This window comes from Haliotis rubra, unplaced genomic scaffold (genome assembly GCF_003918875.1).
Source record: "Haliotis rubra isolate DU_JTF1 unplaced genomic scaffold, ASM391887v1 Scf171, whole genome shotgun sequence".
Taxonomy (NCBI): domain Eukaryota; kingdom Metazoa; phylum Mollusca; class Gastropoda; order Lepetellida; family Haliotidae; genus Haliotis; species Haliotis rubra.
In genome coordinates this window covers 1402473-1428079 of record NW_025765681.1, presented here as the reverse complement: position 1 = coordinate 1428079, position 25607 = coordinate 1402473, and positions in this window count along the sequence as shown.

Sequence of the window (25607 nt, the reverse complement as noted above, 5' to 3'; positions counted from 1 at the left end):
TTTAATTATTTTCTGAGTCTAAGAACGAACGTGACTAGGGAACTGCAGTTCTCTAAAGCCGTTTATTCGTTCTTCAGAATTAGTTTTTTTGTCTCCCAGATTTACATATTCTAAAGCATAACATTAGTCGCGAGCATTTTGAAAAGTTTGTTCGTACCACATGCTCGTCCTAACCATGTTGTACTGCAGTCAAACAGTCTGTCTTCCAAGCCCCGAAACCATATTAAAGAAAGAATCCAATCTAATCTAGAATGATTTCGCATGTCAGCATTGCCTAGGTTTTGATAGGCTTCTTCCTCGGCTCTATTTGAATTCTGACAGGCATTTTCTTCTTCTCCATAGAATTCAGGTATTTTCCGTTTCTCCATTTGAATTCTGACAGGCATTTTCCTCCTCTCTCTTTGAATTCTGACAGGCATTTTCCTCCTCTCTTTGAATTCTGACAGGCATTTTCCTCTTCTCCCTTTGAATTCTGACAGGCATTTTCCTCCTCTCCCTTTGAATTCTGACAGGCATTTTCCTCCTCTCTCTTTGAATTCTGACAGGCATTTTCCTCTTCTCCCTTTGAATTCTGACAGGCATTTCCCTCTCTCCCTTTGAATTCTGACAGGCATTTTCCTCCTCTCTCTTTGAATTCTGACAGGCATTTTCCTCCTCTCTCTTTGAATTCTGACAGGCATTTTCCTCTTCTCCATTTGAATTCAGGCATTTTCCTCTTCTCCATCTGAATTCAGGCGTTTTCATCTTCTCCTTTTGAATTCTGTCAGGCATTTTCCTCGACTCTATGTCGAAAGACATTTTGTTTACATTTATGATTTAATAATTCATCTTTACAGTAAAAATATGTATCATAAAACCAACTGGTCACCATGCTGATTGGTTACATCACTTGTCAACGTATGTGATTCACAGATCAGATTGAGTAAGTGAGTGAGTTTAGTTTGATGCCGTTTTCATCCGTTGTCCGGACCACACCAGAAATGGGCTTCACACATTGAATCCATGTGGGGAATCGGACACGGTCTTCGGTGGGACGAGGTAACGTTTTAACCATTAGGCTACCCCATCGCCCACACAGATCAGAGTGAGTAAGTGAGTGAGTTTAGTTTTACGCCGCACACAGCAATATTCCAGCTATATGGCGGCGGTCTGTTAATAATCGAGTCTGGACCAGACAATCTAGTGATCAACAGCATGAGCATCAATCTGCGCAATTGGGAACCGATGAGATGTGTCAACCAAGTCAGCGAGCCTGACCACCCAATCCCGTTAGTCGCCTCTTACGACAAGCATGGGTTACTGAAGATCAGTATTCACGGGTCCACACAGATCAGAAAGGAGACAAGGGACCGAGTACATAATCACAAGAAACACATTATAACTGATATATTATACAGTAATGATTGAAAATAACTACCAAACAAAATACTTTCCACGGAACCTCAAAATGAAACAACTTTCCCTTTAGATGTGATATTGTTCTTCTTCAAGCAATCACTATTCAAGCATAAAATCACAAAAATAATGTCAACTTTCCAGCTCCTACAGCGGCAATTGAATCACTATTATCACATTACATACTCTGCGACTATATCAAGGCTAATATTGGACATTGTTGTTACAAACTTTCGTCTTCCTTTTATCTGTTGTTGTCAAATTATTAATAACTTCTGTTGTTACAGCGAACTGTAACTGGAAATGTATTCGTGAAATGCAACAAAAGAGAAAAATATTTAAAATAATGATAATAATGGGTATACAGTATACTAGACTAACAGCCAGTGTCTGAAATTAACATATTTTACAGAAAATAAAGTTTTTAAATTAAAATAAAATACAATAAAAAGGAGTGCAGAGACTTCATTTCTTGAAACTGTGGTAATCTAGGCCTGCCACACATTCTAACCTTGCATGGGCTGCATTGGGTATATTTGTTTCGGGGTCGGTATGACAGATTAACAGTACACAGAGATGATTAGAACCGCGTTGGGACCTACATGTACAGGTCATCTTGCTGCAGGTAAAACACACTGTGGGATTAAACGAGCTATAACAGCTCAACAATCTGGGTGAATTTAGTTGGAATATCTCATTCAGATTTGCTTCGTGGAATATATAAGAAAGGGACATAAAGCATGTTTGTTTTTGTTTGTTTGTTTGTCCTTTAACGCTACAGTCAACAATATTCACACTATACGGCGGCGTTCTGTAAATCATCGAGTCTGGACAAGACAATCCAGTGATCAACAGCATGAACATCAATCTACACAACTGGGATACGATGACGTGTGTCAGCCAAGTCAGCGAGCCTGCAACTGACCACCCGATCCCGTTAGTCGCTTGTTACGACAACCTGGGTTGCTGAAGACCAATTCTAACCAGGAGTGAGTGAGTGAGTTTAGTTTTACGCCGCACTCAGCAATATACCAGCTATATGGCGGCGGTCTGTAAATAATCGAGTCTGGACCAGACAATCCAGTCATCAACAGCATGAGCATCGATCTGCGCAATTGGGAACCGATGACATGTGTCAACCAAGTCAGCGAGCCTGACCACCCGATCCCGTTAGTCGCCTCTTACGACAAGCATAGTCGCCTTTTATGGCAAGCACATGGGTTGCTGAAGACCTATTCTACCCCGGATCTTCACGGGTCATTCTAACCAGGAACTTCACGGGTGCACTAAGTATGTACATTTGTATTGCAAGTTGATAAATAACAACGAACCACGCAGCGTTCTTCGTCAGCAGGCATACTTAGGAACAACAGAATGATTTAATTCAGAATTAAGTAAATAATGTATTAAGGTCTATGAGAACGGACAATGACAATGTTGGAACTGAAGCAAGAGTTGAGTCGGGTGGGACGGTATAACCCACTTGGTGTAATCCAAGGCAATAGGGAAACAGATCAAGACGAATGATTACTCCCCCACGTTGTATAAGAAGTCACTCTCTGTCAACATACCTGTACATATCAAAGACCTTGAAAGGATTCAGGAATGCATTGAGCTTAGTGTAGTGCTTCGGTTACATGCTGTTGATAAAGTTCTACTGTTGATAAACTCCGACTTCAGTTACAGTTAACCAGAACGCACAATAAGTACTTACACACATCTTTCTATTTGTTTTTTCCTGTCTCTGTTTTTCTTAAAAAAAACAAGTATGTCATCATCAGAAGATTGGGGTTGGTTTGGGATCAAAAGTTCAAGCCACGTGGTTTGCATGTACCAAATTAACGACATTTTTTCTGCAATGCTGGAATTCCTACCCTCCACAAAGATGTCGTCTGCTGTTTGAAAGACAAGATGAAAGCAGACGTTTACGTAACAGGCCAAGCAGACGATACAGTTCGCAGGTGTTCGGTGTGCCAATGTTTATGGCCACCGACCTGTTTGAGGGGCTTTGACTGTCGTTTTTATTACCACTTGCACTGTTCCCGAGCAGCAAGGTAGCTTGTTTTTAGAAACAGAGTGTCACCGCTTGTCAGCTGGTTCATTCCGGAGAGTAACTTTTCCTGCCGTGTCGTGCAACTCTTACCGTCGTGTCCGCTGCTGAATCGCACTGCCTTTACCATGATGTTTCTGCAGCGTTCATAGCTACTACACCTACTGCACTTTTTACGACGAAACTACTACTACTACTAACTACTACTACTACTACTACTATCACTACTGCAACTACTGCTGCTGCCACTACTGCTACTACCACTGCCACTGCCATTGCCACTACTACTACTACTACTACTACTACTACTACTACTACTACTACTACTACCACTACTACTACTACAACTACTACTACTATCACTACTGCAACTACTGCTGCTGCCACTACTGCCACTACTGCTACTACCACTACCACTGCCACTACTACTACTACTACTACTACTATCACTACTGCTGCTGCCACTACTGCTACTACCGCTACCACTGCCACTACTACTACTATCACTACTGCACCTACTGCTACTGCTACTACCACTACCACTGCCACTGCCACTACTACTACTACTACTATGACTACCACTACTACTGCTGCTACTACTACTACTACTACCACTACCAACACTACTAGTACTACTACTACCACTACTGCAACTACTGCTGCTGCTGGCCAACCGCTTCATCCCCAAACACCTGGGTTAGAATTGCTCTTGGAGCTCTCGGGTGTCTAGCTTCCTTAAGTGACATATAGAAGCTGGTATGATAAGTAATACCAATGTTTTACACGTTTCTGTACAGATGCTATCATCGTTAACACTTGGTGGTAACGGTGTTAGCGTCGACTTCGAAACGTCGCATCTGTGGCAATATAGAAGTTGTCTATCCATTAAAAATTTCTTCTTCATGGAATCGGATAGTTACGCTCGGTGCCTAGATTGATGCTTATTATGTGAGTGAATGAGTGAGTGAGTGAGTGAGTGAGTAACGGCTGCTATTATATACCAACAGAACAAATGTCAAAGCTAGAATAGTATTTCGTACAACGTTTTTGATATATTTTCTAAGTGCATCGTTGCCCCTGTTCCAGTATGGGTAAATATTTCACTGTGTATATACAAGAGAATTTTATTATCGCAATAACGTGTTTTATACTTTTTTATAACCAGCGATTGAAAATACAAGTTCTACAGGCAGACATAAACGTCAATACGTGTATGACCTTACGTAGACAGCCAACAGCTGCTTCTTCTGTGGCCCACAATGAAATCTTAGTACAATACACGTGCACTTGATGTCAGCGAGGTATTTCACTCATAACACTATTATTAAATAAGCTTTCACAAACCCAGCTCACCAAATTCACCTGTCATATTGCAAAACGCGCACCCAAGGCTATTTCCAATTATAAATACATACTGCTCAAAAGAAGTTAAGAGCCAACCGGTTCTTTCATATCGATTTTTGGGGCGGTGAGGGGAGCCTTGTGGTTGAAGCGTTCGCTCGTCACGCCGAATACCCGGGTTCGATTCCCCACATTGGTACAATGTGAGAAGCCCATTTCTGGTATCCCTCGGCGTGATATCGCTAGAATATTGCTAAAAGCAGCGTAAAACACACTCACTCACTCATATCGACTGCAGTTTTTCTATCTAGCCAGATCAGATTTACTATCGTTATATGAAAGAATTGGAGAGCTGTGACAAGTTAGCTATTGCAATATGAACGGATCGGGTGGTGCTTAAGTTCTTTTGAGAAGTGTATATTTTTCAGAATATTACATGTCAGATTTCGAGGCAGTCTGACAGAGGAGCGACTCGTCACAAACGTCATGTCGGTAGTGTGGAGGTTATTACTGAATACGCCGTGGCCTGTAACGCTGGCTTCTCTTCTCTTCATGAATAACCACTACTCACATTATGCATGTATGTTGAACTACTGAAATACCCGGCATAGTTGTCATACATAACCCACGATCGCGGTTGTCGTAACATACACGTGTATGTATAGTGGTAGACTAACGCTTAATCTCGGAATATATACTGAGGGAAACAAATAAGGGAACACCACTTCATGGCAGTGTTCCTTTACTTGTTTCTCAGATTTCCTCCCACAGCGCTATTAAAAGCTGGTGATGAAAACTGGAAAATATTAAAGGAACGCTTGTTTTTTCCTGTGATCCTTTATTTGTTTCTCTCAGTATATATAATTTCGACAGAAACAAATCATTCCTTTAGACTGAAGGACCGCCTCCGTGGTGTAGTGGTTAGAGCGTCCGCCCGGAGAGCGGAAGGTCGCGGGTTCGATCCCCGACCGCGTCATACCAAAAGACGTTAAAATATGGTAGTTGTTGGTCCCTGCCTGGCGCTCGGCATTAATGGGTACAACAAGGACTGGTCGGCTCGGAGTCAGTATACTGTGTCTGAGTGGGGTATTCATTCTTCACTGCGGCATAGTATCTCAGTGGGCTAGCACTATAAAACCAGCTTAAGTCTGGGCTAGTACAAGCAGCCGCGCATACACATACACACGCATGCACGTCGTCATATGAGCGAAATATTCTCAAGCACGACGTTAAACCCAATTTCACCTCACCTCACCTCACCTTTAAACTGAAAAGGAGCACCAACGGGGTGGGATATTCTGAACATAATCCGGAAGAAATCTAGACTTGATTCATTTTGGGCTTTAGAACAGCACAAAGGTCTGGGCAGAACTTAAAATAATGCGGAACAGGGACTGTGAGACAGTCTAGTGTGCGGTCACACTACAATCTGTGGTTGGCCCCTTGGATGCGCCGTTCCTCGATGTCATTAGGTTCGAATCCTAGATTCTGTCGGCATATAATCATGTTCGTGAGCTTCATCAGTTTTTTAGTTCTAAAGCCTACTTTCAGTGAAATCGGACGAAAGTATATATCTTCCATGTCGAATGGAGTGACTCTTGGCGTTATTGTGTATGTGAATAGCGAAATGCCGCCCATGTCGAATGGTTTGACTCTTGGACCACAGTTAACTAAGATCAGACAAACTTTCGATGATAAGATATATTGGATTAGCAAATGGGTTAATGCCTTAGCAATATTTCAGCTACGCCATAGCAGTCAGTAAATATCAGTTATCAGACAAGAGGTTGAAAGCATGAACATTGATTCAAGCCATCGGGTCACCATGACAATCACACGCAGAAATCAGCCCTTCTTTATTTCAGTCGGCTTTAAACGACGAGGGTGCGGTGGGATAGCCTAGTGGTTAAAGCGTTCATTCGTCACGCCAAAGACGGGTTCGATTTCTCTCGTAAGCACAATGTGTGAAGCCCATTTCTGGTATCTCCAACTGCAATATTGCTGGAATATTGCTAAATATATTGTCGTACAACTTTATTCACAGACTCCCTTCAATGACGAGGATGGATAGGGAACATGATTTGGACAAGTGTTTATGTTGTTGCTATTAGTTGTAGTTTGTTTTGTTTTTAGTCATCATCAACATCATCATCGTCGTTGCCATCATCATCGTCGTCGTCATCATCACCAGCACCATTGTCGCCATCATCATCATCATCACCACCATCATCATCACCATCCTCATCGTCGTCGTTGTCATCATCATCACCACCACCATCATCACCACCATCATCTCATCATCATCATCATCATCATCATCATCATCATCATCACCATCATCAACATCATCTATGTTTTATTCTCGGTTTTGAAAACTCTCTTTGTGTACATGTTTGTTGGCTATAACAGAACCAACTGTAATCATCACCAATCCCGAGGAAATCTCCCCTGATCACACAGCAAGGTGCGACTCCCTACATCCCATGTGTTGTACATCAGGACTGGCATGAGCTGAAAAGGCTTCTAATTTGTGATCCCGACGATGGTAATTAGAGAATTAGCGTTCACCCCTCTGCGCGCCAGAACGGAGGGGTGTGACCCATCCTTAATCGCTTCTCCAAAGTCACTCCAGAATTAATTAAGGGGGAGCCCATAGAGCGTTTACCTGGATCGGGGCAGCCGCAGGCTCGTTAATTCCACATTCCTGTAATATATTCGCACGTATATCAAGGCTGGATACAGCTCAGCGATATTTGGAATGTATTTCAGTATTGCTTGTCGATTTCAGTAAATTGATGGGTTTGGGTCCTCCTGCTATCGACAACTGAGAGTAATAGAAAATGCGTCTGCTTGGTTTGTAAGGCTTGGCTTTTTAATTGTCAATGTTGGAACAATTATTTTGCGATTGTGGAATTCTGTATTGACAAACCTATTTCAGATTTATGTTTGGAGATGAATGTGAACGCTGGAAAGCATGTGTTTAATTGCTTGAGATCCCGCTTGAAAGCATTTTCACATACGGGTGAGATTATTATACATTTCAGTGGAAAGGGGACCATGACACATTAATAAATACTTTCTAGATAGTGATAAATGTATCTTTAAGATTAATGTCTGTTCAACCTTTTCACACAATTAAATATGCATCTAACCAGTCACCTCAGCGTTCCCCAAGTGAGTGAGTTTAGTTTTACGCCGCACTCAGCAATATTACAGCTATATGGTGGCGGTCTGTAAACAATCGAGTCTGGACCAGACAATCCAGTGATCAACAGCATGATTATCACCAAGTGCCCCCGTGGTTTTTTATCAGCAAGTAATCCCGTGGAGCAGAATGTCGGTTGTTTGATAACCGCTCGTTGCACATCAAAAGTACTTGTTGTTACCTCGCCTGGTGCCCTTCATTAAGGGGACACAACAAAGACTGGTTGGCTCAGAGTCAGCTTACTGTGTCCACGTTATACTGAAGCATGGTATCTCAGTGGCCGAGTACTGTAGACTAATACAAGCACTCACTCACTCACTCACTCACGTTGACGTTGAGACCCATAGCAACTCGTCTCATCTATCACCAGATTTAAATCAACCGGTTGAAAAAAAATACCACCATTAACCCAGACGAGTAATGCGTGTTACATTATAAGCTTGTAGATTGTATTAACGACATCAATCAGTGTACATTTTGCGGTGGCGTTGTGTCGACCCAGGCCGTTATGGTAATCCCCGTGAGAATAATCACTCCGCGTATTGATACACATCTATCATGAGAACACCTATATGGAAATGTCATGGCGCGTTGGAAATAGTTCTAAATGTGTCCTGTCCGAGATCACTTTGCAAATAACACAAATAAGGATGGATATCGATTTCCCAGGTAATGATATCCGAAATTACTCAGAGACAATTTCTCAGACTGACCACGCGGTAATTACAAAATGTAGAACTAAGGCACCAGAGTTTCACCTATATAATACAGTGCTGAGTAGAAGAAAATATACATGTGTGATGGTGGCGTACACGAAACAAAGTTGTTGGTTGGTTGGTTGTTGTTTAACGCCGCACTCAGCAATATTCCAGCTATATGGCGGCGGTCTGTTAATAATCCAGTCTGGACCAGACAATCAAGTGATCAACAGCATCAGCATCGATCTACGCAGTTAGGATACGATGACATGTGTCAACCAAGTTAGCGAGCCTGACCATCCGATCCCGTTAGTCGCCTCTTACGACAAGCATGGGTTACTGAAGATCAATTCTAACACGGATCTTCACGTGTAAACAAAGTTGTCATTCCATGGTGAAGTTTTATAGGGATGTTACAGCCTTGTTTCAGACTTTAAGTTTCGGTGACTTTCTTCATTTTTGTAAATACTTTTTTGGTGGTAATTTATTACTAAAAGCGAGTTTTATTTAAATGTTTGCTAAATACTCCTTTCGCAGCATTGTAAGAGGTGGTTAAACTCCTCAAGAAGGTTATATATTGCTTGCCATTAGAGGTGATTCTGGTACGGCTACGAGGTCAGGATCATGTCATCGTGGAACCTTGTTCATGACATCAACCAGTGGCGTATGGCTGTCCCGCTACGGAAACTGCTGCCTGCGGCGTAGAACAACAAACAAGTGGGGGTATATATACTCTCCCAAAAAAGAAACGCATCATGAAAATAGCAATTTCATGTAGCAATGAATTAAAACGTGATTCATTTTACAAAAGGTTTTGCTCTGTTTATGAGTCCTATGGTGTTTATATTTCATTGACTCATAAAGCCTACAAGATGTTTCAAAATAAACAAAAATACAGTTGAAATTCCTGTATGCGTTTCTTTTTTGGGAGAGTATATATATATATATTGCATATTACAATTATTTTACATTACTTGGGACATACATGTCATTTCAACAGGGGCTCGGGGGCGGTAGGGTAGCCTAGTGGTTAAAGCGTTCGCTCGTCACGCCGAAGACCCGGGTTCGATTGCCCACATGGGTACAATGTTTTTTTCTGGTGTCCCCCGCCGTGATATTGCTAGAATAATGCTAAAAGAGACGTAAAACCCAACTCACTCACTCGGACCCGTTATAAGACTGTGACATTGAAATAACTTTCTTACAAAGAAATATGACCACAAATGACCCAGTTGTTTGAAACAGATTAATGTCTCCAAGACGTACCAGGTACCAGTGATCGTAGGTTCGAATCCATGTTTGCCATGATTGATATTTAAAGTTTCGCAGCACCTCGACCCTTTAGGTTTCATCAAACTGGTTTCGGTCTTAAAGGCTTCATTACTTCGGGAGTTCATCCAATATTAGACCGACACGTTGTGAAATAACCGGAATACTGCTGAGATCGGCGTTAAACTCTAATTCATTCACATGTACAAATAAATGGTTAAACCTTCCGGAATATCTATCCAATGTTCCATCACAAACAACGGCAGGATGAGACAATGTAGAGCTCTCTTTCAGTCCGGTTTGAAATTCCCTGGCTGCCCTTTCCCTTGAAAACTAACAAGTCTTCCGGCTGACAGGTAATCCCGTGTCACGGGCACCTGACATGCGCAGTGTGACAGGTACACCGGTCTCTGTTAACGAATAATGTAACTGTCCCATCAAAAAGTGCCATGGATAGCAGGCATATGATTAATCGCTCGGTTAACCAAAAATGAAAGACATTTGGCCTTACTCATCACCGGTACAATCGACAATGCTCCTTCAACGAAGGTTTCAGCGTCATACGACTCCAAAGAAAGGGTTACAACATTCAATGCCCTGGGAAAGCTGTCCATGCGTTTTAATGTATGACAGATTCAAAGCTGAATTTATCAGTGACAAAACCATATCAGATTCCCTACTTTGACTTATAATATATGTTCACTTGTTTTTCAGGTTAATTGGCTTGCCTTTGCATGTGTTTGTGACAGATAGCACTGACGATGCGGGATAAGTTTATCTTTTCGCATCGGGTTGATGGGGTAGCCCAGCGGTTAAAGCATTCGCTCAGCGGTTAAAGCGTTCGATCCTCACATGGGTACAATGTGAAGCCCATTTCAGGTGTCCCCCGCCGTGATGTTGCTGGATTATTGCCAAAAGCGGCGTAAAACCCAAACTTGGTATCATCACTACATTACATTTTGACAGTGAATAATAAACACATGATTTTAATATAGTCGGACTTTTTTAGATAATGGAAAAGTGTTTGTTTGTTGTATTTTATAATATGTGACAGTCCTCCTATTACCTCGATATTCAACCTAATCACGTGTATATATTGTTGCTATGGAAACTGGCTATCTCTGTCAAAAATGTCAGTATGAAACATGAGTGAACGAGTATGCTTTTACGCCGCTTTTAGCAATATTTGTATTCTCAGTATAACGTACACAAGCATGTAATTCCTTCCTGTCGATGAGTACCAGTGTTCAAGTTGCTGTGGTCTTAATAACCTGTGTGACACTGTGGACTTTCCATGCCGACGGAATTCAACGCCTGATCCGCACTTTACGTATCTTAATGTTCCGTTTGTGGTCCAAGGACGCTTAGGGCCTGTTCGATTATTGCGAAACTCGTTTTGGTTTTGAAACTGGTTTCTCCTGTTATAAACGAGCGTCTAGTTTCGGATACATGGTTTCAAAGTGAAACTAGTTTCTTGTTTTATAAACGAGTGGATGGTTTCACCATCCGGTTTCAAAATGGATACCAAAAAATGTCTCAGCTACTGTATATGTGGAACGAATTGGATGACAGCATATGTTTTTCATTTTATCAGTGAATTAACAAATAATAAAGAGATGAGATGTTTTTGGAGGTAAATATTATATATATACAAGATACATAAAATAGTCATGTTCAATAGACTGGGGTTTTAAATAATATTTTCCTAGTTTTACGTTGATTTTTATCATTATTTTGGTTCCAAAACTGCTGCTCTATTTTGCCACCAAGATCAGCTGAACTTGGCGCTTTCGTTTCCGCCATGTTTGTTGTGAGAGAACGCGAAACTGAAACTGCGAAACCTGCCTCGAAGATGGTTTCGAAGTTTCAGAACCCAGTTTTAGGTTTCGACATAATCGAGTGCATGGTTTTCCCGAAACCAAAACCGGTTTAGCATAATCGAATAGGCCCTTAGACTCAGCACAATCGTCTCAGAGCATTGACCCGGAAGTGGCCGAGTTGCGCCTTCGAACTCTGCCTTGTCCCCATACATAGACGATTTGTCTGGCAGTCTGGCAACCTGGAGGGTGGTGGGGTAGCCTGGCTCATCACGCCGAAGACCTGGATTCCATTCCCAAATGGGTACAATGTGTGAAGCACATGTCTGGTGTAACCCGACGTAATATTGCTGGAGTATTGCTAAAACCGGCGCAAAACCCAACTCACTCACTCACTCACTCACTGGTTCCCAGGATACAGTGGACATGTTGGTATATGGTCCCTGTCGAGGTAGCATGTTCTTCACTTAAGTCTGCACGTTTACTGGAACCATTTGTGAACACCTGTCAATTAAGTCATATTGTCATATAACTTCCCGGTTGCCCGCATTTCATTTCTAGGTTTTTGAGTACCACATCCGTATGCATGAGTTACATGTGCGTGGAAAACGTCTGAAAGGTGGAGCACATGACGACTTAATGTAACTGGAATACCGGTCCAGACGGGTTTAAACCAAACTCAATCACATTTAATTCCACTATCTACAAACAATGCTGAAATTATACGATATTCCTGGGGTGTTAACTGGTGACTGATTCACGATCTCAGTTGAAAATGATTTTTCAATTGTCATTGCTGCGAATGAAAAGGGTCAACGGTGATGTGTGTTCTTTAAGACTCCTTTCAAAATTCATGCATGACATGAAGTGCCGCGCTAAACGTCAAACATACAAAATCATTAATGATTAGTTCATCATTTATGCATATTAAATTTCATTTTCATAATACCCTAGTTGTCAGAGCGTTTGTTTAAAACGCCAAAGACCAGGGTTTAAAATCCCACATGTATATACTAAGTTTATAAAACCCCGCTGTAAAATTCCTTCAATGAAAGCGGCGTAAAACCCTATGCTTTCAACTAGCGGTGGTCCGATTAATTGAAATAATCGAAGATTGGTCGCAGTGACTAAACGACCAAGCAATCGATCATGTTTTCACATAATCGAACACAAACAATTTTGGAACACTTGTTTTCATCAACATCATTTTTCCCAAGATTGGTTTTGTCTGTTACATTACATAAGCACTACAAGCTCATGATTGAATTTATCTTAAAGACACCAAGAAATTTATGTTCCTAACATACTAGTCATCCTTTAAAGATGTGAAATTTTGCCAAAAAAACAAAAATAGGTACATGTTTCTTTCCTTATTTTTTGTGTGCATTAACAAATTTCATAAATGACGCTAACCAATTATTTTCGATGATTGATCGTTGGTAATGAACCAATCATCAAGTATTATAACCAATTCACAACTCTACTTTCAACACCCTCACATCCCCATAAACTTCAGACTCAGTTTTTAAGTTTACTTAAATGAGATAGAAACATATATTAAAAATCAGAAAAAGAAACCGTCCGCGTCATATGAGGTTTTGGAGCTGAAGGGTACGTGACACAACCGGATGTCATGTTACATACATTTATTACCTGGTGGCGTCATTGTTGTTTGTTGGCATCGTGTAATTGCACGTATTGGCTGGATGTTGTAGCTGGGATTTCGAGCTTCCGTTAATACGGTCAGACAACACTGGCCAACTGTGGTCGTGGGTGGACCATCCCAGTGAATAAGATATTTATTACATTTTTACTGAAACAAAGTATCAAGTAACAGTATCTCGAAGCCGTTGATTAGGCAATGGACTGACTGACTGAGTTTGGTTTTACGCCGCTTTTAGCAATATTTCAGCAACATCACAGCGGGGGACACCAGAAATGGGCTTCACACGTTGTACCCATGTGGGGATTCGAACCCGGGTCTTCGGCGTGACGAGCCAACGCTTTAACCACTAGGCTACCCCACTGCCCCTTAAGCAATGGAGGTGAAGCTAAGGTCGCGTTCCAGGTCTTCGCACGATTGTGTGTGCGTGCGTGCGTGTGTGCGTTTGTCATTTTGGACTGGCCCTGACTAACACCAGTTTTGTAGTGCTAGCTCACTGACATACCATGCCGCGGTTTAACACAGACTCAGTACTCAGACACATTATACTTCAAAACGACCAGGGCGGTTGGGTAGCCTAATGGTTAGACCCGTGTTCGATTCCCTACGTGGGTACAATATGTGAAGCCCATTTCTGGTGTCCCGGTCGTGATATTGCTTGAATATTGCTAAAAGCGGCGTAAAACTAAAGTCAATGACTCATTACTGTCACGTGACTGTCACTCCCTCGAGATGACCAGTCCTTATGTTATCTCCTTATGTTGACCGTTAGGCAGGGAAACAAAAAGTACCATCTTTAATCATCCCACCATCGGCCATGTTTCTTTTCCGCGGCATTTTATTTAGACACCATTGTGATACAGTTTGAACACGATCTACTCGGCCAAGTAACGCTCTCCGCCGTGATATTGCTGGAATATTGCTAAAAGTGGCGTAAAACTCAACTCACTCACTCACTCAGTAACGCTCATACTATATCAGCACAATGTTAGGTTTCATTAAGAAAATATAACTGGACGCCATCAAATGAAAGTTTGCGACTCAAAGTGTAAACCGGCCTATTTTCCCGAAACTTTATATAAGTTCACATCATTAAATATGCCTCTTTCCCAATAAAAGTTATGGCGAATAGTGTATTAAATTGGTTAATCATAAATATTACAAAATATTAAAATATAAATGTTGATATTTGGTACTGGTTTCTTGGTACGTGAGAACTTTATAAAACCAGCATTATGTTAGGTACTAATGTACAATGTGTTGATTTCGGAACATGCTAAACCGTTTCTTGTTTCAGATCGCGCTAATCTCTCTGATCGTAAACTATTCTCTGATATCATTCCCATCTGTGCTGAATATCACAGTGTAAAACTCGCCATACCTCACCTGGACACGCGGTATTCTTTGTTCTTTGTTAGTTTGCCAATCACAGATCAAAGAAGGTAACAATGGTATAATTATCTGTAGATATGTTACCTACACATGGGGATACTGCAATCCAACCTCCCAACCAAAGCATAATAAACAACGGCGGAAGAATAAACGCCAGTCAAAGGTCACAGATTTCTCTGGAGTTTTTAGGAGCTATCTTTAACCGATAAACCCCAGATATAAAGTCTTTGGTCTCTTGTGACAACCACGAGACTGAAAGTAGAGGGTTCGTGTTAATTTCTTTATCAGAGGTCCCGACATGCAAGGTAGCGAGCGTTCCCTTAACTACCAGTAGCCGACAGTCGTCCGTTGAATTCATTAATCTGGACACAACACTGTAGTATTGTGGGAACTGTCCACTCCCTTATTTACCGGGTAAATTGCGGATTACTTGAGTCAAAACACGCCAGCGTAGACCCAGGAATTGCTGAGTTTGACTCAGATGAGTTGGGTTCCGCTGTGTGGACTTGGGGCTCCCAGCGGGACGTTCGTGCATGCGCCAGTTCCCGGGGCGATAGTTTTATTGATCTTAGCACAAAAATACGTCAATTAGTTCTTTAATGGTACTTGAAGAAGTGAATATTGGTTTTTATTCAGGGAAAAAACAGCACGCGAAGAATAAGTCATTGGGTGAATGTTTTACAATGTAAAATATTAACAATACGTCTTTCAGTGTATGTGGAATCAATTTATCACGGGGCATAAATTCCCTTTCACTCTAGGTGATAGTGATAGTAACAGCCATTAAAAAGATAACTCTCAAAGCATCTTTTGTAATTTGTGTTTGGACTTAAATTGTATGTGGGCATCACAGTCTGAATCTGGTTGGGGAAGATAAAATATACTTGAAAACAATTTTGTTTATAATTGTGTTCGTTCGTTTCTCTCGTCGTCCTGTCTTTACATTAATCCGTTACATTCTACTGCCCGTCAGACTGGCGGCCTTGTTCAGATTCTAAAACGCAATATCAACTGCAAACACCTGTACAGAATACAGACGAAACACAGTCTGTTTGATGCCCTTTCTGAGCTGAAGGATCGACCGTTGCATTTTCTGAATATCCCTTCTTGTGTACCTGTAAACAAGAAAATTGGCTTAATGCCCACCATCCTCCTCAAATAAAAAAGTAATAAATATATCATGAATACATACATTGAATGAAGTAATGGAGAATATTTGAGTTGGAGATAAATATATAAGATATATAACAACACTGAACATAATAACAATGGAAATAAAGGACAATTGGAAAAGCAACTATTTTTGTCTCTCATAGTATTCCAGCTGCTATCATTGCTCTTATGGCAAATCTCAACGTATGAATTACCAGGATTAAGCCTGGTATCCAGGGTGTCCAGGGTGTCCACGTCCCGAGAATACCCCGGATTAAGCAAACATAGCTTATCCATCAGTCCTTAATAAACGAACCATAGACGGGCAACTAGTCTGTCATGGACACCCTGACACAAAAATATCCAAGAAAGCCCATGCAAGTGTAGAATGAGTGGGTGATTTGATATTTAACGTCACATCGGCAATGTTTCAGCTATGATGTAGAATAGGTGGCAGGTCGAGATTACCACAGTTTCAGGAAAAATGAAAACGAAGAAAGTCTCTGGGCTCCTTTTCGTTATATTTGATGAACATAATTTAGGAACTGTTTTTCTGTAAAATATGTTCATTTCAGAGACTAGACGTTAGTCTAACGGGAAACACGCACACACACACTCATTCCCTGCTGTAGTGAAGCAGTCATTGATTCAATAGATTAGCCCTACTCTAGAGCTATGTTTATCATTACCGGGACTGTGGCTATTATTATTATAGTACGGACTTCAGTGGCCAGGGCACTACAAGACAACCACAGCACTAACTCGAACAAGGCTACGGTATTTAACTAAATGCATTTTCCTTGTTAAGCCGAGCGAGAGGGTCACAACAAGAATGTGAAGTATATACTAATGTCTGGATGCGTGCGGGATTAATATGACGTTACTTCACTGATGCGGAATTCATCATTCGGAGGTGATGGTGGAGGAAAGTTTGCTGGTTTTCTTGACGACGGTCGTGATTGCTGTTTAGGGAGGGACTTTCAGAAAGACGTGTTTATGAATCTTAAAAAGTGATACTTTGGTGAGCTCTAGGATAAGAAAGAGATTATGACGAGTCGGTAGCTAGAACCTTGGTTTGAAAAAAGATAGGGGGTATTATATGAAGTTTAAATGGTTAATACTTTGAGCTGATGCGTGATGAATAATGTCGCAGAAGTGTTGGTAGTAGTGATAGAGGTTGCGGAAACAACGGTAGAAGTAGAGGTCGTTGGAGTAGTAGTAGACGATGAGGTAGAAGTAGTGAAAGAAACAGTAGTAGCAGATGACGAAGTTGAAAGAGTGGTGTCAATGAGTGAGTGAGTTTCGTTTTACGGCATTTACATGAAGTAGCACCCGTGAAGATCCGGGTTAGAATTGATCTTCAGTAATCCATGCTTGTCGTAAGAGGCGACGAACGGGATCTGGTGGCAGGCTCGCTGACTTGGTTGACACATGTCATCGTATCCCAATTGCGTAGATCGATGCTCATGATGTTGATCACTGGATTGTCTGGCGCAGGTTTGATTATTTACAGACCTCCGCCATATAGCTGGAGTATTGCTGAGTGCGGCGTAAAACTAAACTCACACACTCACAAAACGTAGTAGAAATAATTGTGATGTGAGAGTCGAGCAGAAGTGGTGGTAATGGGGTAGATGTCTATAGGACGTAGTAGAAGTTGTGGTGATGGAATAGACGTCGAGAGGACGTAGAAGAAGTAGTCGTAGTGGGTAGACTTCTTATCAGATAGTAGAAGAATCCTTTTGTTGACGTTTATAATAGTTCCATGTCTCGGAAAGCAGAGAGAATGTTGCTAGGGGAACTGAACAGACCAGCGCTAGCGTTGTGTTCTAGATGACGTTCACAGACGTTGTACACGTCGGCCTTCACACAATCCACACGGTGACCATGGCGGCTAACGTAATCCCCACACCACGGTGTTGTGTTATGAAGACTGTGTTTAGGTTGAATCGTGTCCAGGTGGAGGGAGGTTGATGTAACGGCAAGCTATCGCAAGAGGGGACTAAGGACAGTGCTTTGTCATAGGTGTAGTCAGTTGTGGTCAGTTGTGTTGTCATATGTATAGTCTGTCTCACAGTCAACCCGTGAAGGTCTGGGTTAGAATGAACCTTCAGTTACCCATGCTTGTCGTACGAGGCGACTAACGAGATCGGGTGGTCAGGCTTGCTGATTTTGGTTGACACATGTCATCGGTTCCCAATTGCGCAGGTCGATACTCATGATGTTGATCACTGGATGGTCTGGTCCTGACTCGATTATGTACAGACCGCCGCCATATAGCTGGAATATTGCTGAGTACGGCGTAAAACTAAACTCACTCACTCACTGTCTCACAGTCCCTTTCTGCATTGCGTGAGCCCTAAATGAAGCAAGTCTAGATTTCCTCAAATTCAGGATGTGAATCTCCCATCTCACTGGGGCTCCTTTTCAGTTTACAAGGAATGGTTTGTTTCTATCAAGATGATATATACTCATAGAAACGAATAAGACAACACATGAAAGTACACATGTTCCTTTATTTATTTCCAGAATTTCACCCGCTGTGCAATACATACCTTGTGAAGAAACCTGGAAAAGAATAAAGGAAAACGTGTACTTCATGTATTCCCTTATTCGTTTCCATGAGTATATATTAAGAGTGAGTGAGTGAAAATGGTTTTACGCCGCTTTTAGCAGTAGTCCAGCAATATCACGGCGGGGTACACCAGAAATGGGCTTCACATATTGTGCCCATGTGGGGAATCGAACCCGGGTCTTCGGCGTGACGAACGAACGCTTTAACCATTAGGCTACCCCACCGCCCCGTATATATTCAGAGACTAGCGTCAATGTACTGTGGTCACTGAGTACCACTACTCAACTACTGACTACATGGATATATCATCTGTCTGCGTGTTGTTAATAAAATTGCCTTTATGAATATACTGCATATAATATGTATTTGTTTGAACATATTATATTCAGTATTGAAAGAGATCGGGCACAAGTTCTTCAACTTATTAAAGCCTGCTCCCGAAAATTACATGGAAAAAATACATATATGGTAGTTATTAGGCCATCATGCTTTGTTCCCTGGCTCCTTTTCAAATGTGAGCAGGTAGATGTAGTGTATGTTTTACAGACAAATACAATTTTAACAAAGTGACAGCTGTGAAAATTTTGTAAATCCGCCTATTTGCTCATGGGCATTATTTATACGCAAGCTATCAAAGTCAATTATTATTAATAAAAAAGTTATCATTAACTTCACAGACTGTTTACTTTATTATAATCACACGTAAAAACAGACAGCGAAACGAAATTGATGCATGGTTCAGTGCAATAATGCAATACCAGCCCCAACCACTTTATCAGCTGCACAGTCTGCTGGTGGGAGGGCCCTAATGGTCTTGTGGCATTGTGGAAACATCAAACGCTACAGAATCACTTACGATTTATTTCTTAAGCGTTGAATGTGTATACAATGAATAACATACGACCCATACTTCATACTACAGCTTCTAAAGTGTCATTTAAAGAGAGTAATATTTATCATTATCGCCAATTTAGGGATTTATCTAGAACTACAGTCAATTTGTTCATCGTTTAATATAAGCTACCATGCAACCAAGGGTGACCTTATGGACTCAGCGTGTGTCTAATTCGTACGTCACAAGTTTATTTTTGCATTTATATTAAAAAATATTATATTAATGTCGTACTCAGCAATATTCAAGCTATATGTGACGGTCTGTGGGCCTATTCACGACAATCCAATATAACTGACATCATGAACATCTATCTAAACCATGACTATACATCAACTAGGTCAGCGAGCCTGACCACCCGAGTCTAGTCGCCTCCTACACTGACTGACTGACTGACCACCCGAGTCTAGTCGCCTCCTACACTGACTGACTGACTGACCACCCGAGTCTAGTCGCCTCCTACACTGACTGACTGACTGACCACCCGAGTCTAGTCGCCTCCTACACTGACTGACTGACTGACCACCCGAGTCTAGTCGCCTCCTACACTGACTGACTGACCACCCGAGTCTAGTCGCCTCCTACACTGACTGACTGACTGACTACCCGAGTCTAGTCGCCTCCTACACTGACTGACTGACTGACCACCCGAGTCTAGTCGCCTCCTACACTGACTGACTGACTGGCCACCCGAGAGTCTAGTCCTCCTCCTACACTGACTGACTGACTGACTGACTGACCAGTCTAGTCGACACTGACTGACTGACCACCCGAGTCTAGTCGCCTCCTACTCCTGACTGACTGACTGACTGACACTGACTGACTGACTGACCACCCGAGTCTAGTCGCCTCCTACACACCCGACTGACCACCCCTAGTCTAGTCTCCTACACTGACTGACTGACCTACACTGACTGACTGACCCGAGTCTAGTCGCCTCCCTACACACCTGACACTGACTGACTGACTGACCACCTGAGGCTAGTCGCCTCCTACACTGACTGACTGACTGACTGACTGACCACCCGAGTCTAGTCGCCTCCTACACTGACTGACTGACTAACCACCCGAGTCTAGTCGCCTCCTACACTCCTGACTGACTGACTGACTGACACTGACTGACCTGAGCTGACCACCCGAGTCTAGTCTAGTCCTCCCTACACTGACTGACTGACTGACTGGAGTCTAGTCGCCACCTGAGTCTGAGTCGCCCGAGTCTACACTGACTGACTGACTGACCACCCGAGTCTAGTCGCCTCCTACACTGACACTGACTGACTGACTGACCACCCGAGCCTAGTCGCCTACACTGACTGACTGACTGACTGACCACCCGACTCGCCTCCTGACTGACTGACTGACTGACCACCCGAGTCTAGTCGCCTCCTACTGACGCCTCCTCCTACACTGACTGACTGACCACCCGAGTCTAGTCGCCTCCTACACTGACTGACTGACTGACCACCCGAGCCTAGTCGCCTCCTACACTGACTGACTGACTGACTGACCACCCGAGCCTAGTCGCCTCCTACACTGACTGACTGACTGACTGACCACCACCCTCGGAGCCTAGCCGCTTTTGACCACAATATTCCTCCTAGCAATATCTGACTGGCGGGGATACAAGAGCGTCGCCTCCTTCACTCCACACCACCCGAGCCTGTATTCCATCTGGGGAATCTGGTGAATCGAACCCCGGTCTTCGGCGTAACGAGCGAACGCTTTAACTACTAGGCTACCCCCGCCTCAGCCTCTTACAACAAGCATGGGTTGCTGAAGACCAGTTCTAACCTGGATCTTCACGGGGAAAGTGTATAAGTGGTTGGTTATGTCCATACCATCGATTAATACCCCAAACGCAATATTCTGGGCATGCATAAAACACGACAGAGTGAAACTTGAGTGTATGATTACATACATACGAAACATACATTGTGTCATATTAAATAAAATGTTGCCTTCAAGCATGTTCCGTAAATACTCTCTGTCAGTATACATATCCCTGTCGCAAGACACCAAAGGAATTATTTGTTTTAAACACTGGATGTAGAGTGTCTAAACTGCACTATGCTCGTCCTTTGAGGAGGTTTTGATTATGGAATGGTATCGCTTCTAAGAATCAAACGCATAATTGATCACATAAATTACAACGGTTACCAGTAGATAAAATTACCAATATGTCATCAGTTTCAAATGGACGTAAGCAAAATGATTGAGTATACACAACCGTTTCGTTTTATACTATCTACCTAGTTTTACATAAAGGAATTCCATTAAAAAGGGCAGGGAAAAAACGTTTCTTATTGCAACACGTTATATTAAAAAAACGATAAATCTAACTTCGCAGCGTGTGGGACAATAAGAGAAATTACTTCGTATTGTAACACGGATTACAGATACATGTTTACCAGTGAATTTATCACTGTACTCAAACAACGTTTTCTTTTGAAGGGTAATTTATGTGCGCATGCGCTGACAACGCGTATTATTGTTATGACGTAATATGCCAAACAGTGACAGACGACAATACGCCGCCATCTTGTTATCCTCGGGATATGCTAGGCACTTCAAGTGATTGGCAGATTTAGGGGAGGATATGAATGTAATATAAAACAATTAACTTATAATAAAAATGAGACAGGACAGGGTAATTACTAGACTATGTCCACAGATGTCATTTGGCTAATCTTGCTAAGAAGTGTTACGTCACAACACGGTCCAGGACGTTCATCATGGCTTTCCGATAAGGGTTGCTACAATTGCATGGGATTTGGATACAAGTTTATGTGCCTGTGGTCTCAGGAGGTTAATTAACGCTGGTTAGAGGGGGGACACACACCAGTTGAATAAAACAAACACTTGGAGAGCGATAAATATTTATGCACAAATGTAATCTTTTTATCAAAGCCAACGAGTTTGAATATGGTTACGACACGCTCCTGACAGTGCACAATAAAGTATATAATGATCAATTTTAAAGCGACACCGTAGAACAAGCTTCCATTCACCAAAACAGATTCCACTGGGTGAGTGAGTGAGTATGGTTTTACGCCGCTTTTAGCAATATTGCAAGATCATGGCTGGGGACACCAGAAATGTGCTTCACACATTGTACATATTTGGGGAATCGAACCCAGGTCTTGGGCGTGACGAGCCGACGCTTTAACCACTACGCTACCCCACCGCCCGAGTCCACTGGGGTATAAGACGAAACAGTAGTGAAAATAACGAGAACTGATAACAGACATATTTCATAACGTTTCAAAATGTATGCTATATGGATACTATGTAATTCAATGGAATATAAACGCTTAAAACGTCAACAGAACTGACAAAATAATGAAAATAGATAACTCCGATCTCTTTCATTCAAATAGAAATTCTTACACTTCCAATTATGAACAAACACATGTGTAGTTGAACAAAACATAGAAACTGGTAAAAGTAAATCACTAAAATATTTTGAGCTGATTCAATTATTCTGAGCTTTAAAGACATAGTTTCCTCATTATTCTAGTAAATTGTAAGCAGGAAAATAGTTTTGATTAAAAGCGACATACATCAAAACATCTTAAATTTGATATGTATTATGGGCGTTTAAAAACCTCTTGCTGTAATTCTGACAAAAAACATACAAATTTGAACGTTATTATAAATTCCTCCAGAATCTGACGCGAACACCTGCATACCCATGCGGAACTCCATTTGAAAGTCTTCTTATGCAAGCATTGCTACTAAAACTGCCTTTCGATCTAATATCGATTTGGTGGAAGGCAATTCATAAGAAATCAATTTCGGCAGCTATAATTTTGTGACATATATATTAAGTAAATAAACTACCCGTCGCCTTTCCAGACGTCGGGGATAGTATTTAAACTATCTCCGCGAGGACCTTTCTGTTTTCATTGATAGTAGGCCATATATTGTACATGAAATGCCGGTTATTATCCGGGCCGTCTATGATCAGACATGGTATGTTGTAGAATCTTTTCAAGCAGGTATGCCCCGGAATACTGGTGTTGCCGAATGTACCCGTACATAGCACGTGCATGGTAATTAAAACCTAATTTGACCACCAACATTGGTCCACATGCGTCTACCGGTAGCTAGGCCACGCTGATGACATGTTGAGATATTTCACGCACCTGGGACTGTTGAACTGCACTTTAATGTTACCTATCCATTGTCAGTTTCACTGACTTTTCAATACGGCCCCTCCTGAGGATATGTAAGTGGTTGGCGCGACTGTAGGTGTCGTCTGCTCGTGACAGGGAAACTTGTAACCGTCTGAACGGGGGTGGTTTTGTTAATAGAGCACGTTAGCCGATCCTTCACGTCTGAGGCAGGTGAATATTCCCTGAAATGATTGTGCAGTTGTGAAATATGCAGTCTTCTTCCATTTTAATGATAAACGGAAAAGGAAATATATATTCAAGTGGGATTAGTTGAAAAGGGTTTGGAGCGGCACGGGACCAAGAATATTTTAGAAATTGTGAGGATTCGATCACTCAGTTAAACCACGTTCCTTCATTCATAGATACTAATAGACCTGTAGTGAGTGAGTTTAGGTTAACGCCTCTTTTAGCAATATTCCAGCAATATCATGGCGGGGGACACCAGAAATGGGCATCATACATTGTACCCATGTGGGGAATCGAACCCGGGCCTTCGGCGTGACGAGGGAACGCTTTAACCACTAGGCTACCCCACCGCCCCCAATAGACCTGTAAGATGACTACACGCAGAACAAAACTATCCTGCACGTCAACATGAAGAATATTTGTGAAAACGATCGCTTTTAATAATATTCGCAAGCATTCGAGTGAGTTTAGAAAATTGACTTTATAACTCAGTCATACAATCGTGTTGAGTACATATCACAGGTCCAAAATAAACCATCACATAATATGATTGAAAATTACCATCTCCCTATCCAGCATGGTCCATTGACGACATTAACCTCTACCCTAGCCACAATGGACACGTTAAAATTAATTGTTGCATGCATCAGGGACTTCGACAGTTTTTTTCCCTCCATGAATCACGCAAACAGTCGCCCCTTCGTGGGAAACACAACTCACTATGTACCGAGTTGAGCAACACATTGTTACCTATTGATTTGAAATGAAGCTTACAGTAATTCAAAAATCAATGTTCAAATGCGGCGCCTTTAAGGAAGCATGTTCAGAGGATTGTGAACATGTGTTAGGGATTTATATTAATCTGTATAAAGCTGGCTTCTCGCTGTTTTCTGTGTCTTCTTGTCAGTATTGATTATGTACAAAGTGTAAGAAGCGCTCGGTCGACGGAATGCACCTCAAGTCGATATCGTTTACCGAGCCACGTGCTCCTGGTAAACAGATGGGGGATGTGATTCAGAGGGTTTTTTAAACATTTAAAGTGATGTTTGGCTGCATGTAACGACTATATGCCTCACTGGGTGTACTTGGATGGTTCAGAACGCTTGCTCGTCCTTTCTAGGGATCCGTGAAAAGTTACATTTACACAGAAAGAGCCAGCTCGCTGGTGCATGCGTGCGCGTGCGTCTGTGTTTGTGTGGTTGAGTGAGGGGCTGAATGATTCGGTTGAGTGAGTTGTTGGATGAGGGGCTGAGTGACTTGGTGATTGATTTAGTGGTTGGTTGGTTAAGTGAGCGGTTGAATATATATGTAGTTCAGTGATTGGTTGAGTGACTTGGTGAGTAAGTGGTTGAGTGGGTAGCTGAGTGAATAGTAGAGAGAGTGGTTGGGAGAGTAGTTGAGAGAGTGAGTGAGTGGTTGAGTTAGTAGTTGAGTAAGTGGTTGAGAGAGTAGTTGAGAGAGTGAGTGAGTGGTTGAGACATTAGGGGAGAGAGAGAGAGTGAGTGAGTGGTTGAGTTAGTAGTTGAGTAAGTGGTTGAGGGAGTGGTTGAGAGAGTAGTTGAGAGTGAGTGAGTGAAGTGGTTGAGTGAGTGAGTGGTTGAGAGAGTGGTTGAGAGTTTGAGAGAGGAGTGGTTGAGTAGTTGAGTGGTTGAGAGAGTGGTTGAGAGAGAGTGAGTGAGTGGTTGAGTTAGTAGTTGAGTAAGTGGTTGAGAGAGTAGTTGAGAGAGTGAGTGAGTGGTTGAGAGAGTAGTTGAGAGAGTGAGTGAGTGGTTGAGAGAGTAGTTGAGAGAGTGAGGA